The sequence below is a fragment of the Myiozetetes cayanensis genome, unplaced genomic scaffold (assembly GCF_022539395.1).
Source record: "Myiozetetes cayanensis isolate MyiCay16 unplaced genomic scaffold, myiCay2020 scf38, whole genome shotgun sequence".
Classification (NCBI taxonomy): domain Eukaryota; kingdom Metazoa; phylum Chordata; class Aves; order Passeriformes; family Tyrannidae; genus Myiozetetes; species Myiozetetes cayanensis.
In genome coordinates, this window is record NW_026087609.1 from 560777 (window position 1) to 577245 (window position 16469).

General features: G+C 44.2%; 1 protein-coding gene across 2 annotated transcripts in view; it reads right to left on the reverse strand.

Moving 5' to 3' along the window:
- CDH11 (cadherin 11) overlaps positions 1 to 10267 on the reverse strand; it is an 81500-nt gene extending 71233 nt beyond the window's left edge. Inside the window, exon 1 of one of the 2 annotated variants that reach the window (XM_050328195.1) lies at positions 9935 to 10267. The gene's annotated coding sequence lies outside the window, so the exon portion shown is untranslated. The remainder of the gene's footprint in view (positions 1 to 9934) is intronic. The other variant, XM_050328198.1, reaches the window with a different exon arrangement.
- Positions 10268 to 16469: the final 6202 nt, after the last annotated feature.

Below are 16469 nucleotides of genomic sequence, written 5' to 3' on the forward strand. Positions count from 1 at the left end.
CAGGACAGTACACAAACCAGGATTCAACATAGACTCTCTACTCTCAACTGATTTGCCATTCTGAATGTGATTACTGAAAGAATTCCTCTCCATAAATGAGGAATTATGCTCCTCTTCATTCATTCCGTGATTCTTTTGGGACATGAGGAGGTTACTAAAAGGACATAATTAGAACACATAATTAATATATAGCAATCTCTTAGTTCCCTACACAGCTCCAACAACACAGCCATACACGTACCCCTAATTTTAGCAGTTCCCTGGGTTATGGAAATGACCTCACCAGACTGCTGAGAAGTGGGAAAGGCAGTTTTGCAACAGGACTTTTTCTGGTATCCTTCATGGCAGAAAGGCATCTGTCCTTCAAGGCACAGCTGTGCAAAGGATTCCTGTCGTGCACTGACATCTCAATTCACATGGATGCAGGCTTGAAAAAGCACAACGAATATGCCTGGATTCCCCTGGATAACAGAGGAATTATTTGGGGACATGAGGATGTAGAGAGAAATCCATGTATTTATTTTAAATGCTTGATATGTTATTAAAAAGTTGGTTTGTTTCTGTTCCATTGGAAAATAAAACTTGGGGCCTTTTATGAAGTCCAAAGGGGAAATGTGTATAATGAATCAGTAAGAATGAGAAATTAAGTTAGTGTGTATACTATTGTATGCTTTTTCTGTTAAGTCACAGGAGCTGCACATATAACATGTGAACCAAGAAACCTTCACATTTGAGTAAACACTCCTTGAAACATTCCTGAAAAGTGTTAGAGGAGGAACTGCTGATCTCAAATTCAAGAGGCAATTAGCATTCATTAACTCAAAGCAATAAGCTGCCCAAGGCATTGATGGGTTAAACAGTCTACTTTAAAGCACAGAGAAACAGTTAAAACACAAGCTTTTCTGCAGTTATTTTGAATGATTTCATTTCTAGTAAAAATAGATGTAATTTCCATTTCCAGATGGGGTACACCTCTAGGCAAAACAGTCTTCTCCAGTGGGCAAAATGATTTAATACCAACGGAAAAGTCTTTTGTACACATTATTAATTTAATTTACATTATTTTCTTAATAAAGTATTAAAGACCTTCTGTAATTTTTTTACAAAGAAAAAACTAAATAGAAGTTAAAAGTGCCATGTTTGGTAGCTCTCACATTGTGTATGACTTTCAAGAGATAACTTGCTGGTCCTTTGTTTTTGGAGGGAAATATCATAAAGGAAGGAGCAGGATTTTACAGCTACGTGACTGAAATGCAGAACTGCCCCCAGTCCATCAGTAATCTGCTACATGTGGACAGTCTGGTCCAAGTCTGCTGCAGAGGATGGCCCTCAGAACCTCATGACGGCAGCAATTACAGGAGCTCACTTCCTGACCTGCAGCTGATCAGAAAAAAGCCAAGGTCACAGCAATGAGCAACTGTCAGATCCTGGTACGATCAGAGCTGGCACTTTCTCTCCAGACTTCATTATTTCAGCCCAGCTCATTTCTTGTTCAATTTGACTGGATAATTAAACAAATATTAGTGCAATTTCGTACATATGATGGTGCATTGAGAGCATTCCTGACTGTGGCAGGACCAAACCCTGGCTTAGCCCTGGAATACACAGCTCCATCTACACTGCAGCTGCACACAGGCATTGACGGAACCACCAACACCACTGGAAATTCCCACATCAGGGGTGCTGATCAAAAATCCCAGTGTCAGTGAACAACCCCCTGCACTCCAATACACTTTCTCTGGTTTATATCAGGTTCACCAGTCTGAATTTTACCCAGTAAAGTGCAAACATCAGAGAAATAGTTAAAACTCTCCTGCTCACAGAACTCATTGAAAAAGACTGCTAATGACAATAATAACGTTCAGAGCTTATATTAAATAAAGTGGACATTGCCCTGGCCTTCCAAAAGTACAAACACACACTGAAGGGCACAGTAAGGTGGAATTCAATGTCAAGTCCCTGCCAGGCAAAACAAATTAACAATTTGACTTTTGACTTTTGATTTTCCTCATGTGTTCTGACTGCTCCTTTAAAGCCCAAATCAGAGACCACTCACTAATCTGTGATGCTCTAGAATGACAGCACGTCACTGCAGCATAGGGTAAATCCTTGTGCTGCCTTTTTCTATGGAGTTCAGCATGTCCCAGTTCCATATGACATGTGCATATTGTATGTAAATAGTCTGGTGAGGCTGTAGGGCTGGTTTGCATTTCCCCTTTCAGGAGAGGGCTCAAGTATTTCTCAGATCACACCACTGTTGCCTTGTATAAATGTGGAGTTTTCTTTGTTGGGAAGTGAAGAATTATTGAAGTCATTGAACATACTGAGAATTAATTTTATCATATTTAACTGCTCCCAGCACTTTGACATATACTGAGACAAATACACAGAAAATAAGGCTTTTGCTAATCCAGAAAATTAATTAACGTGTGTAGAAGGTCACTGGGCATCAGCTACAAGCTTGTAGTTAGGGGTGTGATTACGCTGCAGGCTGGGAATGGGAAAGCCTTGTTTAATTCAGGTCAAAGGAGAAGGCAAGTGTTGGATCAGCCTGACCCAATGAATCCCAGACAAATGTCTCACAGTGGAGGGTGGGTGGTGATGGCTGAGTAAAGCAGAAATACGAAAACAAAAAGGGAGGCCACAAGATCCACTGTACCTTATAAAGGTGAGGTTATGGGAGGACAGGTCAGAGTTTACTTTGAAAAGTGGGAGACTTAGGAGGGGAAACATTCATTAAATATTAGATTTTGTGCTGTAGAGGGAGAGCAGGATCCGGTGAACTGAGGGGCAGGAAAGCTCATCACACACAGGCAAGTGCAGTGAACCCCAAGAGATGAGGCAGGAACCTGAGAGGCCAAGGACCAAGTTTGGAGCACAGGAAAGGCTCAAGGGCACAGAGACAGACCTTAACTATTGCACGTGGGTTATTCTAACCCACATCATGCAGATTCCCCAATTAGCTCAGAAGTTTCCAAATCAGCCTTGTTTGTACAGGGCAGTGGGCTGTGAAGTGCAATGCAGGATTGGGAATCATTGAGGAAGGGATCATCTCAAACTAGTTTCACTTGCACAAATATAACTAGAGCACCAAAGAAAACCACTTACTGAGATTTCTTAGAGAATTTGTAAACTTGGTGCTTGAAACGAGCATAATTAATCTATGAACATAATTTTTTTCATACAAATATTACAAAATTCACAATTTTAAGGACAGAAAGAACTGTTATGACCTCTCTGTCTGACCCACAGTCACATGTGTTGGTACCTAATCAGCCCTTTTGCATGTAAATGATAAATTGTTTACATTCAAATGCTCCTGCCTGCTATGTTTTCTTCTTGCTGTAGAAAAAAGGAATGCTATGGAAATTGCCACCGTGCTAAAAGAATTGAAATGCATACTAATCAGTCATATTCTCCCAGCTATACCAGCTATATTTGGAACAGTAACAAATAAAAAGGCAACAATCAGCACCGGACAAAATTTTCTATTTGAATCAGAGCCCCAAGTAACATTCTTACTCAATTGCTTTTCAAAATTTTGGAGCTCCCTGTGTCTGGAGAAATTGGGTTTGAAACTGTGAATGAACAGTGACTTTCACTAATGTGAAATATTGAAGATCTTCACTGGAATTTCAATTGCAAGAAAAATATACTGAAAGAGCATGGGAAGGGGATGTTAAAATGAAAAATAGCTGTGCAGTGTGTGCAGGGGATAAATGTTTGAGTGATCTCAGTTCCACCAGCCTGGTGATCTCTGGGGTTCATGCAAAGTGAAATGGGGGGGGGGGGGTGTCACTGCTCTGTACAAACTGAATTATCCTGGCAGCACTTAAATGCCAGGTCTGCTGCAGGAGAGGACAGACTGTCAGGGGCCCTGCTCTGAAAAGCACAATATTGCACCTAAAACTGGATCCTAAAACTTCAGGTGTGTTTTCTACTTCCAGTGAGACCAGTCTTTTGTTTTGTAAATGCTATTCGAAGTCCTGTATCTACCTCAGGATTTCTCTCAGATAAAATTAAATTATTCCCAAAAATCAGGGATAAATTTTGTAATGCCATTTTTTTTCCCCAACAGTTTAAAGATTGCAATGTTGCTTCAACTAAAATTTTTCCACAATCTATTTGAATGAAAATATACATAAATGTTCACATAGTACACATAAGTTTTAGGCAGGTACATAATGTTGTATCTAAAAATGTCTGAGAATCCTCATCTAAGGGCTGGTATAGTTACAGGTATTTTTGAAAATACATTCATTTTTGGTTCAAATGCCAGCCAAGTCTACACAAACTCTGTTTCTTTTGTTTGCCTTACAATGTCTACATGCAAAAAAAATAATAAAAACTTAGTTGATAAAAGATGAAAGGAGTAACACAGTCATTCACTCAGCAGCTGAGATCTTTGAGATAATTACTTTAAATCAAGAAGGGACAGACCGGTTAAATTTATGACTTAATGCCGACACATGCATGTATTAATGAAACAGTTAGCATTAATGGAAATAGGCTTTGGTCTCCTGACTCAAATAGAGCCATCATTTCTGCTTTATACTGAACTAATGACTTATCCTTGGCAGAATGATATGTATGCATGTATTTAACTATTTAACTTAACCACTGAGACCAATTAATATGTTTCTGAAGTTTTATTTTATTTAAAAATATATATCAGCAGCCTCGCTGGGATGAAAATTATGTTGAACCAGAGTTTATATGGCAGCAGTTTAACTTTGAATGTAACTCTTTCCCTTGGACTGTCTGATGATTGCACTGTGTAAAATAAAGAGCACTAAAATGTGGGGCAGAAGAAGCAGCTCTTGTGGGGTTGGCATCAAGTTAAGGCACTTTTTGGCTCCCTGAGCTGGCACAGACAGTGTGAGTAGGAGCTCACACGGAAAGGGATGGTGAGTGCAAGAGGGCACACCAGGAATTTGATGTCTAGTGCATCATGCAAAGGTAAGAAGCTAAATGTGCAGCTCCCAAACAGAGAGACTGTGTGTATAAGGTGTTTTAAAGGGTTATTGAATAGAATTCCTAAAGGATTGTGGAATATAATTCCTTCTGCTCATCACTCCAGTTTCAACCTGTGGGGTCTCGCTGGAACAGTGTCAGGCTGTATCAACACCATCAAATGAAACCTTAATTGTAATTGCTGTCTAGATGGGCATTTCCTACAGCTGGCAGTCATGTACCAAAGCTCTGTTCAGTTTTGTCTGCTTTATAAAACTCCAGGACCCACAACTGTGTTTGGTGTCAGTGTATCTGTAATGGGGCTACAGTTTACCTCTTGATGAACTATTAAATGGTCATTATAATAATGAATTATATTTGGAAACCTCTTGCTACACTGTTCACCAATCACTCCAGAAAATCCTGGCTCCTCTTTTACATTCAGTTACTTGGTCTTTTTCTTTTAATCCATTTACATTGATTTCTGCTACTCCAACTCTGCCTGCCATTGCATTACAATTAAGAATTCTGATGAACTCTTGCTGATTCAGAAGGGAGAGGGCTCTTACTCATTGCCAGACTTTGGAGGAAAAAAAAAAGCCACACAAAAACCCCTTAGAATTTGCCTAAGGCAGCACTTTAAAATTGAGGAGCTAAATTATGGCTCCCAGAGCCAGCAGAGCTCGGTGGGACCGGGATCCTTGAGAGCCACCATGGCACCACAGCAGCTGTGGAAGGAGCCCTTGTGCCTTTGTCAGGCAAAATTAGCCATATAATAATGCAATTTATAGAGTTCTGCACTCATTAGTCATGGTATAGAATTCTTATGCACAGGAGTTTGGTTGGTCTGTGAGTCAAATCAAAGATCTGTGCAGCCCAAAATCCTGCCTTTAGCAACACTCAAAGTGATTTCAAGGGAAGAACATCAGAAGAGGGCAGGTTGAATGAACCTCCTTCCATGCCTGTAACCACTCCAAATCTAAATTATCCTGTCTGTCCTTACTGGTCAGGATCCAGGCCAGGCTGGACAGGGTTTGGAGCAACGTGGTCTAGCGGAAGAAGACCAGGCAGAAGTTGGAACCTTCAACCCAAACAATTCTGTGATACTATGATTTGCAATCATGAGTTGTAACATCTTTTGTATCCCAAGGTGCTGCAGGATATACTGAAATGATTTGGCCCAGTGTCCTTTTCTCAGTTCTTCAGCTGTAAGCTCCACTGACCTGGTTGTGTACAGATAAAACTAGACCAATATGACCTAATTTATCTTCTTTCTTTTTCTATCAAGGATGTCTTTATAAGATCTCTCAAACATGATAACATATTTGAAAGGGATATATTTTGTTTCGCTGTATTATTTTTTTTCGTCTTTAAACACTTGGCGTTGCAGGAAACGTGACACTGCCTTAGAAAAGGGAAGAAAGGGAGAGCCAACCCCTCAAAGAGCTGCTATTTTACACCCACGCTCCAGCTGTGGAGTCAGCCTGTCTCCAGACAAGGATCCCAAAACTTCGCCAGGCGGTAACGCGATCCAGCGGCTCGGGAGCCGCTAATCCCGGCCGAGTGCCGGAGCACCAGCCCGGTGCGCGGCGGGGCCTCTCCCGCATCCCCCGGGATGCTCCGCCAGGAACAAAACGGCATTCACGGGGCGGGCTGCGCGGAGCAGCGCTGCCCTCTAGTGCCCGCACGGTGCCCCGCAGGCCCGCACCGCCCCGCACCGTCCCGCAGCGCTCCGCATCGCCCCCGTCCCGCATCGCCCCCGTCCCGCATCGCCCCCGTCCCGCATCGCCCCAGGTCCGCATCCCCACAGGTCCACCCGTCTCCAGGGCCCGCATCGCCCCCGTCCCGCATCGCCCCGCGGGCAGCTCCGCTCCCCTCCCGCAGTAACGGAGCGACCCCAAGTCCCTCCTCCCCCAGACGAAGGGGGTTGATTATTCGCCGCCTGCACTCGGAGGGATCGATAATTCCCCAGTCTAAGAGCCTTCAGCATCAAAACCCAAACACAGCTCTGCTGCATTTCTCCCAAAATACTGTAGGAGTTTTAGTCTTTAGTATATACCAAAGCATATGACTACAACGTTCCTTAACTGATATATATGACAAAAATATATTTATTGCATGAAATGACCACGGTGAAGTGTAAAGTCCTCCTGATTCACACAGACAAAGCGCCCGATCCAACCTCCTTTTAAATCAATGGCCATCTTGTAATTTCTTTCCCTAAGCTTTAGGTTGGCCCCAACAAAGAAACAATTAAAACTGAAGTGCCATTAAAAAAATAAAAATGGGTATGGCATAGGAAATTATACACAGATTTTTAGCTTAAAATGCTGCTAGGAAAACTCAGACACACACACACACACACACAAAAGTCTAGGAAGAATGTTGTTAAGCTGTTCCACATTAACTGATTCCAGATGAGACCTCTGTTCCTCATGCACTGAAGATATTTCACTAAACATCCAGCTCACAAAATGGATTCAAGATTGGTTTAGGGAGTTCACCAAAAAGAAGAGACATTTCTTTTAAGTTTGAAATTACTTTTAAATTTCTATGATGTCTGAGCTAGAAATAGTTTCTATTGTGGAATTCCAGCAATAAAACATTTGTTTGTCAAGTTATGCTTTGTTGGATTGTGGCATTTGCAGAAAACAAAAATGTTAGTCTCAGTCTATTGTAACTCTGAACTTCACATATGTTTCTCACACTAAATTAAATACATCAGATGTTGTCAGAATAGCTTATTAATTGAAGCTGAAATCACATCATATACTTTAAAGCATTTTATCTGTTAAATCACTGAAATCATTCCAATCTCTGTAGTTTCCCCATATTGTTATGCAAAAGAAAAATTAATTTAGTTGCCCTATCTCTCAATCAACCATTTCCATACAGATTTTCTTCTGAAACTGCTGTTGCTAAATCTCAATGACTTATCTCCTGACATGTCCTATTGCAGGAGCGTTTCTGGTAATGAAGTAATCTAGTTCCTACTGATTTTTTTGGACAGGCAACACTTACAATTGTAACAAAGTTAAAGCTGATGTAGAGAAACCTATAAATAGCATTCTCTGCCCATGCTCATTTTCTGATGCTCTAGTGAAAGGCTGAGATGGAAAAAAAAAATAAAATATAAATATTCTATTCCAGGGCCTAAGAACAGCAGAAGAAAGACATCCTTTAGGTAAAATTTTCCTAAAGAATTGCCAATTCTTTTATTGAAGCTCTTGTTCTTAGTTCTGCAACTTTATTTTGTTCTCCTGTAAGAGGAAGGAGAACTGCCTTTGAAGTACAGAGTGAAACTTCTGTTTCTAGAGCGTAGTAGACTGAGAAATGTGTTGAAAGAATGCCTTGTGTGTTAAAGTATGAAGCTCAAACCAGACCTTCTGCTCCCAATTTCCCCCCTGTTCTTGCTGCCCATCTCCCAGACACGAACTGAGCTGCTCTGCCATGAAACTGCTGCTCATGAGCAAACATCTGCAATTCCACTTCCACAGACTTGTAATATCTCTCCTTATAAAATCATCCAAAGGACTGAGCACAGGCATCGATTTGTGTTCCAAATCTCAGCAGACAGACCTGGCTGAGGCACATGTCAGATTAATTATTGCAGAACTTCTACACTGAAAGCCTATTTATTTACGGGTATCCTTTAGCCAGTGCAGAGAAAGAGAACAAAGTATTTACCTGGAGGATAACCCGACTTCGGAAACATTGAAGCAATGGAAGAGCAAGGGAGGGGGAAAAGGGACAGACATTCAGCAGTGCCTGGGTTCGTGCTTCCCTGATCCTGAGTCTGTTAGAGCTTCCATTCAACTGTTCCATTATTAAATAATTAAAAACATTTAATTCCTTAATAGAGGGGCACGGAGTCTGTGAAAATCTTATCGTATCACAAATCAACGGGAAGAAAGTCTTTCCCAGGGAGTTCCTGGTAACTGGAACGTGAAAAAGAAATGAGCATTCTCCTTATAAAGGGCCAATTTCTGAATTAGTGACCTCATTTGCTAAAGAGGTTCCTTTGTCACAGATATCTTGGTAGGTAAATACTGTGTTACACAGCCACTCTGTCCTTTGTAGCAATGGTACAAAGAAGGTCTCCCAGCATATACTGGTTCTCTCCTCACCAAATGAATATTTAAAAGAGTAGACAATAAAGGGGGACTTCTATAGAAGGTAAAGGCATTTGTATCATGATGTCAGACTGCTATATGTGCTCCCAAAGGGTTGCACAGGAAGCACTTTTAGAATAAAAGTTAATGGTATTTATGGGCACCCACAAGCTGATCTATTTTACCTGTCTTGGGGATGTGCTTATGTATGCATCACCCAGGAGCCTAATGCTTGTTGGACTAGCCCGTGTTAGAGACAGATACCATTTTGGTACCTTGTGAATAGTAATGCCTTTGAAAGCCAGCAAAAATAAAAAAAAAAAAAAAAAAAAAAAAAAAGGAGGAAAGGAAGGATGTAAATCAAAGCCTTCCTTTTTTTCATTCTGGATAGAGTATCCTTCATTTCATGCACTCCCAATTTCTGCATATCCATTTCGTGCCTGGGAGCTACAGCGCAACTAAAAGATTTTCAGTTCGGGGCTTTCGGCATCTGCTTCTTCGGAGGAACATTTCAAATCGGCCAAACGCTCGCCCTCCCCCTCCCCGCCCCCGGGCAAGAACTGAGGGGAAAAAAATAAAAACCACCGTCTGCCACAGCGTTTCCTTTCTCCCTTTGGAGAGACGATCGAGCCCTCGGGGACCCGCGGCCGCCGCCGCAGAGCCCGCACCGCACGGCCCCGCATCCCGCTCCCCTCATCCCGCACCCCGCACACCTGCCTGGCCCCGCCACTGGCAAGTTTCGGGTGTCTCCGCTCGCATCCCCCGTCGCATCCTCGCTTCCCGAGCTGCCGGAGCGGCTCATCCCCCGCTCCTTCCCTTCCCTTCCCTTCCCCGCTCCTGTGCCCGCGCCCGCAGCGCTCCCCGCTCACCCGGAGTGGTCCTCCCGCGGCTCCCCCCGGGCTCCCCCCGCTCGCCCGCGGGTCCAGCGGGGCTGACGGCGTCCCTTGGCCTCTCCGAGCAGGGAGAGGAGCAGGTCCCATTCACAACTCGCCGCGGAGCGGGCACGGCGGCATCTTCAGCCTGTAACACTCCAGCGGCAGCGGCGGCTGAATGAGGCTCCGAGCTAGCGGCAGGAATTAGAAAGAGGGAGGGAGGGGAAAGGGGAGAGGGAGGGAGAGGGAGCAAGGGGAGTGAAGCGAGATTAGAGGAAGAGAAAAGCTGGAGGCTGTTGCTTCGTCTCGATTTCCCTCTCCCTTCCCCCCAGCCCGGGGGGAGCGCAGCCCCCGGCCCTGCCCTCCCCGGGCCCCGCTCCTGGGGCTCCTCTGATGCCCACGGGGAGAAGTTGGGGTTGAAGGGGCAAAGCGAGAGGCGGAAGGAGCCCAGGGCACCCTCTCCCTGTGCTCAGTCAGGGGCAGGCTCCCCACGCGTCTGTTCTGCACCCTCTCAGTCACCCAGACACCCACGGGCACGGCTGCGGGGGGGCCGCGGACCCCCATCCTGTGCCAGCGGGCACCGGGAGGGATGCGCTGTCCCTGCGCTGTCCCTGCGCTGTCCCTGCCCTATCCCTGCCCTATCCCTGCCCTGTCCCTGCCCTGTCCCTGCCCTATCCCTGCCCTGTCCCTGCCCCGCCGCCTCTCTGCAGATGCCCAGGACCCCCCCAGGGCAGCGGCGGCGCCGCCGGTGGGCTGAGACCCCCGGCAGAGCCCCGTGGAAATACCTGCGGGGGGGCTACCCCCGACTCATGGCACCCAGAGAGGAGTCGTCCGGGCTGGACAGACAGCAGGAGCGTTTTATATGGAATCCAGTCATGTTTCCTGTCAGGATCAGACATTTGTCCAGGAATAAAAAAAGGGGGAGGAAAAAAAAAAAAAAAAAAAGAAAGGGAAAAAAAAAAGACAAAGTTCCCCGAGCGTTTCTGGCTGTGGAAGAGTCTCGGTCTGTCACAGCTCACAGCCAGAGGTGAGGTCAGGCCTCTGCTCTCCCGCTGGAGGCGGAGGGGGCACTTTCCTTCTCAAACACGCCTGACCCAGGAGCTACCCCCTCACCCTTTCTGTTTTTCTTACCTACAGTGAAACCCCCAGGCACGGTTCCCAGGTGGAGATGAGCTCTGGGAGCCCGGGGGAAGCACCCCGAGCTGATGCACCCATTCAAACCCAGAGGCAGCACGCAGTCCCTCCTGCCATCCCGCACAGGCACAGGGGAGCCTGCAAACCCCCTCTCACCCATCAGTGCCCAGGACCTGCGTGCTCCCGGAGGGCTCTGAGCACACCCAGTGCCATCTGTGCGGCCCTGGAGCAGCACAAAGCAGGGCAAGGAAGGACAGAACACGTGGCCCCTCCAGAATAAGGATTGCATTCGCTGTTGGAAATACCCTGGTACCTCTTTGTGAAGATAATCTGCCCATCTCTGGGCAACCCACCCGGAGGGCCCAATCCCCAGCCCCCCAGGCTGCACTCACTGCCCTGACCACCCCACCCAGCCCTGGAGAACAAGGCCTTTATATTCTGTGCTTAATTAGCTCTGCCAATAACTCCAGGCAAAGGAAAAAAGTTGGCACTAAAGCTGCCACTGTACAAACAAAGAATTTGGAAGGAAGAAAGCTGATAAACAATGCATCCTAAGGAGGCTGAGGGACACTGAACACAGCACAGTGGAGCAGCAAGCCATGGAATTGTTTAGGTTGGAAAAGCCCTCTAAGATCATCAAGTCCTATCATTTCTCCAGCACTGCCAAGTCCACCACCAGCCCATGTCCCCAAGTGCCACATCCACATGTCTTTAAGTGATTAAGTCACCACTTCCCTGGACAAGCCCTTGACAAGCCTTTCAGTGAAGAAATTTTCTCACGTATCCAATATAAACCTCCCCTGGTGCAACCTGCGCCATCTTCCCTTGTCCTGTCGCTTGTTACTTGGGAGAAGAGACTGACCCTCTCCTGGATACCCCTCCTTCCAGATAATTGTAAAGAACGATTTGCTCCCCCTGAGCCTCCTTTTCTCCAGGCTAAACAACCCCAATCCTGCCCTATGTCAGCCACAGGGAAAGAGCAGGAGCCTCCTGGCTGCAGAGCTGGGGCTTGGAGGATAAAAATTGTTTCAGAGAGGTGTTGAGAGTTCACATTTTGTTCAGAAACACACCGGGAACAGCTCTGTGTGTACCAGGAGGGAGGGTTTGAGGCTGCCTGAGCACAGACACAGCACCCAGGGCCTCACCTGGGGACCCAGGGGTCTCAACATGGTGCAGGTGACAGGCAAGGGGAGCAGCCGTGGGACAGACAGGGGAACAAACCCAGCGCCACCCGGGGACTGAGCTGCAAGCATGAGGCCACAAGGCAACTCACTGATTGATTTAAGCACTAGGGGCTTTATTTTCATAGGAATAGGGCTGTGGTGCTGAGGTGTGGTTTTTGATAGGGAATTCAAGGAGTGATAAAGGCCACCAAGAAATCAAACATGTCGTTTGAAAATGTTTTTTGGGGAGACAAAGATGAGGAAGGAGGGTGATGCACATTAATTTGGAACACTTTTGTCAAGAAATCGGGTTTTGGCAGAAAATAAGAAAGATAAATATGCCTCAAGATAGTTCACATGGACCCAGACCTATTGCCCTTAATGGATACCTGTCAGTCTCCTGTGACAATAGTAGAAGATTCACCATTTCTCTTTGTTCTGGATACACTGCAGTGACTGCTAGTGCAGCTCTGCCAAAACTGCCACCGAGCTGAGACCCAGAGCTGGGCAGTGGCTGAGGATTTGTTCCCCTTTTCCCTTCTCTTGCTGACTTTAGCAGCACAGTGGAGAGGTTGACTTTTGTAATTCCCTTTTTTAAACTGCTGAGATCAGATATTTTTGAATATAAAGGAAATGTGAAAGCAATTTCAATCTAATTAAGCATATACAATAGGTACCCATAATATTCTCTAGTCAAAGAGCATATTGATCTATAATGAAAGGTTTCATTAATTCCATTCAAGGACGCACATTAACAAATGGGTGCAGTAACATCTGATCTGGTGAGTGCCTTGTTTCCTCCCTTCCTTCTGCATTGAAATCTCAGTGTAAACTAATCAGATTCTGCTATTCTTTTTCTCTCATTTGTTCATCTTTCCATAGAATCTACAGATAGAAGGTCCTTATCTGAAAACAAAATTGAAGCAAAACTCCTGCTGGAATCCCTGTGTTTGCACCTCTGGCTAAGTCTCAAGTCTGATTACTTTAATAACCACCATAGAATTAATTTCACCTACCTTAAGCCATTTTAAAATTGAGTATCTAACAGGCTGTCTATGGTAAAACTTTATTTAATGTCATTAAAAAAGTCACTCTAAATGGGACAGTCCACTAGCTGGAAATGCCTCTCTATATCCCAAAGACAATTTGCTCACAGTAGAAATCTACCACAATCATCTGCACATCAGATGAGATGAGACAAGACCTATTTTTTACGTTAGATACAGGAAAAAAGAAGTGGTCAAACCAACCCCAGTGTGTGATGCTGATAAATGACGACATTTGCTACATTCCCTTTAGCCATTGCAGTTCACATTCCAGCAGTTCCCAACCATCCTCCATCATCTCAGGAGGGCTCTTGCACAGCCCTGGCATGGGAAATGGAGTGGGCAGGGAGGAGGGGACCCTGGGCTGGCTGCAGAGCTGCTCCCCTGACTCACCCAGTGCTCACAGCACAGTTCACAGCACAACGCAGGGACACTTGCACTGCTTGCCCACACCAGAGCTGGATATTCCCACCACACACAAAGACAAGGAGAAGAGGAAATGCTACTGAATTTCTGCCTTTGTCTACTGGTTGGTGATTCTTCCCCTCTGAAGCCTTGAGCTGGCGGTGGCTTTAGGAATGGTTGAAGCCGACGTAAATTCAAACAGTGTCAGGTTCACTAGTGGGAAATCTTCCTAAATACAGTTGCCAGTGTTAGATGCACACTGAAAAACCAGGCCCTCATTATTCTGCTGCCATGAAGAGCAGCAGGGGAGGACATTGAGCTCTGGATTTATCATTTACAGCTGCTTGAAACCTGGACTCAGAATGAAATCAGTGTCAGACATAAATAAAGGAAGTTTATACATATTTTGTATTTGTTTTTGCATACCCATATATTTAGGTTAAGAACATCTGTGATAACAAATCTGTGAAACCTAAAAAAAGGTTTCTTTTCTACTGTGGGTTTAACAGAGTCTGAAGTTTTTAAAAATTCTGCTCATTGCTGGGTAAGTTAACCCATTTGTCATTTGAAAATCAACTGGCTGATTTGTTTTCTAAGCATCTGAAGAGGTACATGCACTGAACTGAATCATTGTTCTAGGAAACATTGCGTCTGAGTTCATGAAGTCAGGGTAAGAAAGTACATTACGAGTTGAAATTGGACCTTTGTTGTAAGGTGCATGAAAAACCTTGAACTGAGAACTTCAGAAACTGAACTCCAGAAAGTCTTTAGGAATTCAAAAGGGTTTATCAATATCCCATTTACTCAGCAGCTTGGGAACATCTGCACAATCAGTATGATAGAAGAAACTCCTTTCCATCTTTTGACCGTGTTTTCTGCAGGCCCCACCAGTCCTTTTCACACAGACACCTCCCCTCTCAGATACCCTTAACAGACCTGCAATTTCCTGCACTTTTCTTCTCACCTGGAAAATATTAGAGATTTAAAAGGCACATGAATAGCATATTGCTGTCTGCAGGAGCTGGGAGTTCAGGAAGAAGCAAAGAGTGAAAGAGAAGCAGAGATTTATAGTAAAGGATATTCCACATAGTCAGAACAACATTTTTTGTCCCAAACACCCTTTAATTTCAGTGTTATTTTGCTGATGAATCAAAGTAAAATTTGATTCCAGTGTAAACACATAAAGCGTGAGTAGGATTGAAGGAGAGAAAAAACTTTGTTCTTAATGATTTAAAAAAAAACCAAACTAATTAAAGCCACAATGCCAGCACAGTGAGGAGACAAGTGTGTCAGAAGAGTATAACTAACAAAAGTGTTTATCTTGTGGCAAGGAAGCCAGGCTTTTGCACAGTAAAGAATGAACAGCTCAAAGCAGCTAGTACCTAAACCATTTCTTCAAATAACAAATGTCTTCCTTGTAGAAATACAAGAACATAACAACCTGTGTTTACTTGAGAAAGGTTAAAACAAAGGCAAAAACACAAAGGTCAGAAAATATACACAAAACAACTGATACAGAAGCTATTCCCACAAAGGTATCGATGCAAAAATTTTCCTGGAGTTATACATTGAAACCTGGAGAGAAGAGGAAATTTTGAAGCAGGAAGAGGATTTACAGTAAAAAACAAACTGAACTATGGAAGTACTGCAATTGTAGACAGGGGTTTGGAGTGGCTTGGGGGGGTTGGGTTTTAAATTTCAGGTGTGCAAATGGAGCTTTTTGTAAGGGCAGTAACTGCACTGATAAATCATCAGCTTGAATCACCTGTTCCAAGTGGTGCCCAGGGTGGTACTTTCAGTACAGGGCAGATATGCCTGATATATCAAGGAGGAACAAATGTTTTGGGCTTGGTTTTGTCTTTTCCCTGTTCATTCACCTGCTGAGGGACCCTGGCCACGAGGACATTTCATATTTTAACTCGATTTTGTGAGGAAGATGAAAATCCTCATCTTCAGTCAAACCCAGGTGTCCAGACTCAGGCCACAGAAAAAGCACCTTCCTTCCCATAAAACATAGCAGAATGTAGTCCAATTTCATTTAGGTTACAGTAGAAGGGAAGCCTATTTTTCTCCAATTTTCAGAGGTCTTTTAAAGTTAGGGCTGTTTTCATTCAGACTTTGATGAGGGAGCTTCTCTCGTCACCCTGTGTTATAAAATCTAAGGATGTTTAGCATGTATTGAATGTGGACATTTAGGCATTTCTGACACTGAGCTTTGAGACCATACAGTTCTCAGAATATTTTGGGTCTATTTTATTCAGTTTTAAAAACTGTTGGGATGCAGCAGCATCCTGGTCATCATCCCATTTCCACAGCTCAACTGTGATGCACTGAAGAGCAGGCAGGGCTGGACTAGGCAGATTTTATGTCCTGAAGGGTTCTCTCAAGCCTGGGAAGCCTCCAGAAGCACTGAGACAGACTTTTGGTTGCCTCAAGCTACTCACTTGGCCCAATCAGGGATCAAGCCCCAGCTGGGAGGTTTTTAGAACACTGAAGTAGATTATCCCAGAGAACATTATTCATAAGGACATTGATTGAAAAATACTGTATACATAGGGTCTGCTGACCAATGTAGATTCACAGCTATAGACTTCTCTATTTATAGCTTCAACCTAGTATCCAAAAATGACAGTATGAAGGATTCAGAGGAAAAAAAAAGGTCTAAATAGGTGAGTTAGACAGACCCCATAAACTTTATAATGTATCAACGTCTTTTACTAATGGGTTTTTTAGAAATGCAGATCAGAAAATTAAATTTTTTATCCAGACAAGGTATTATTTAGT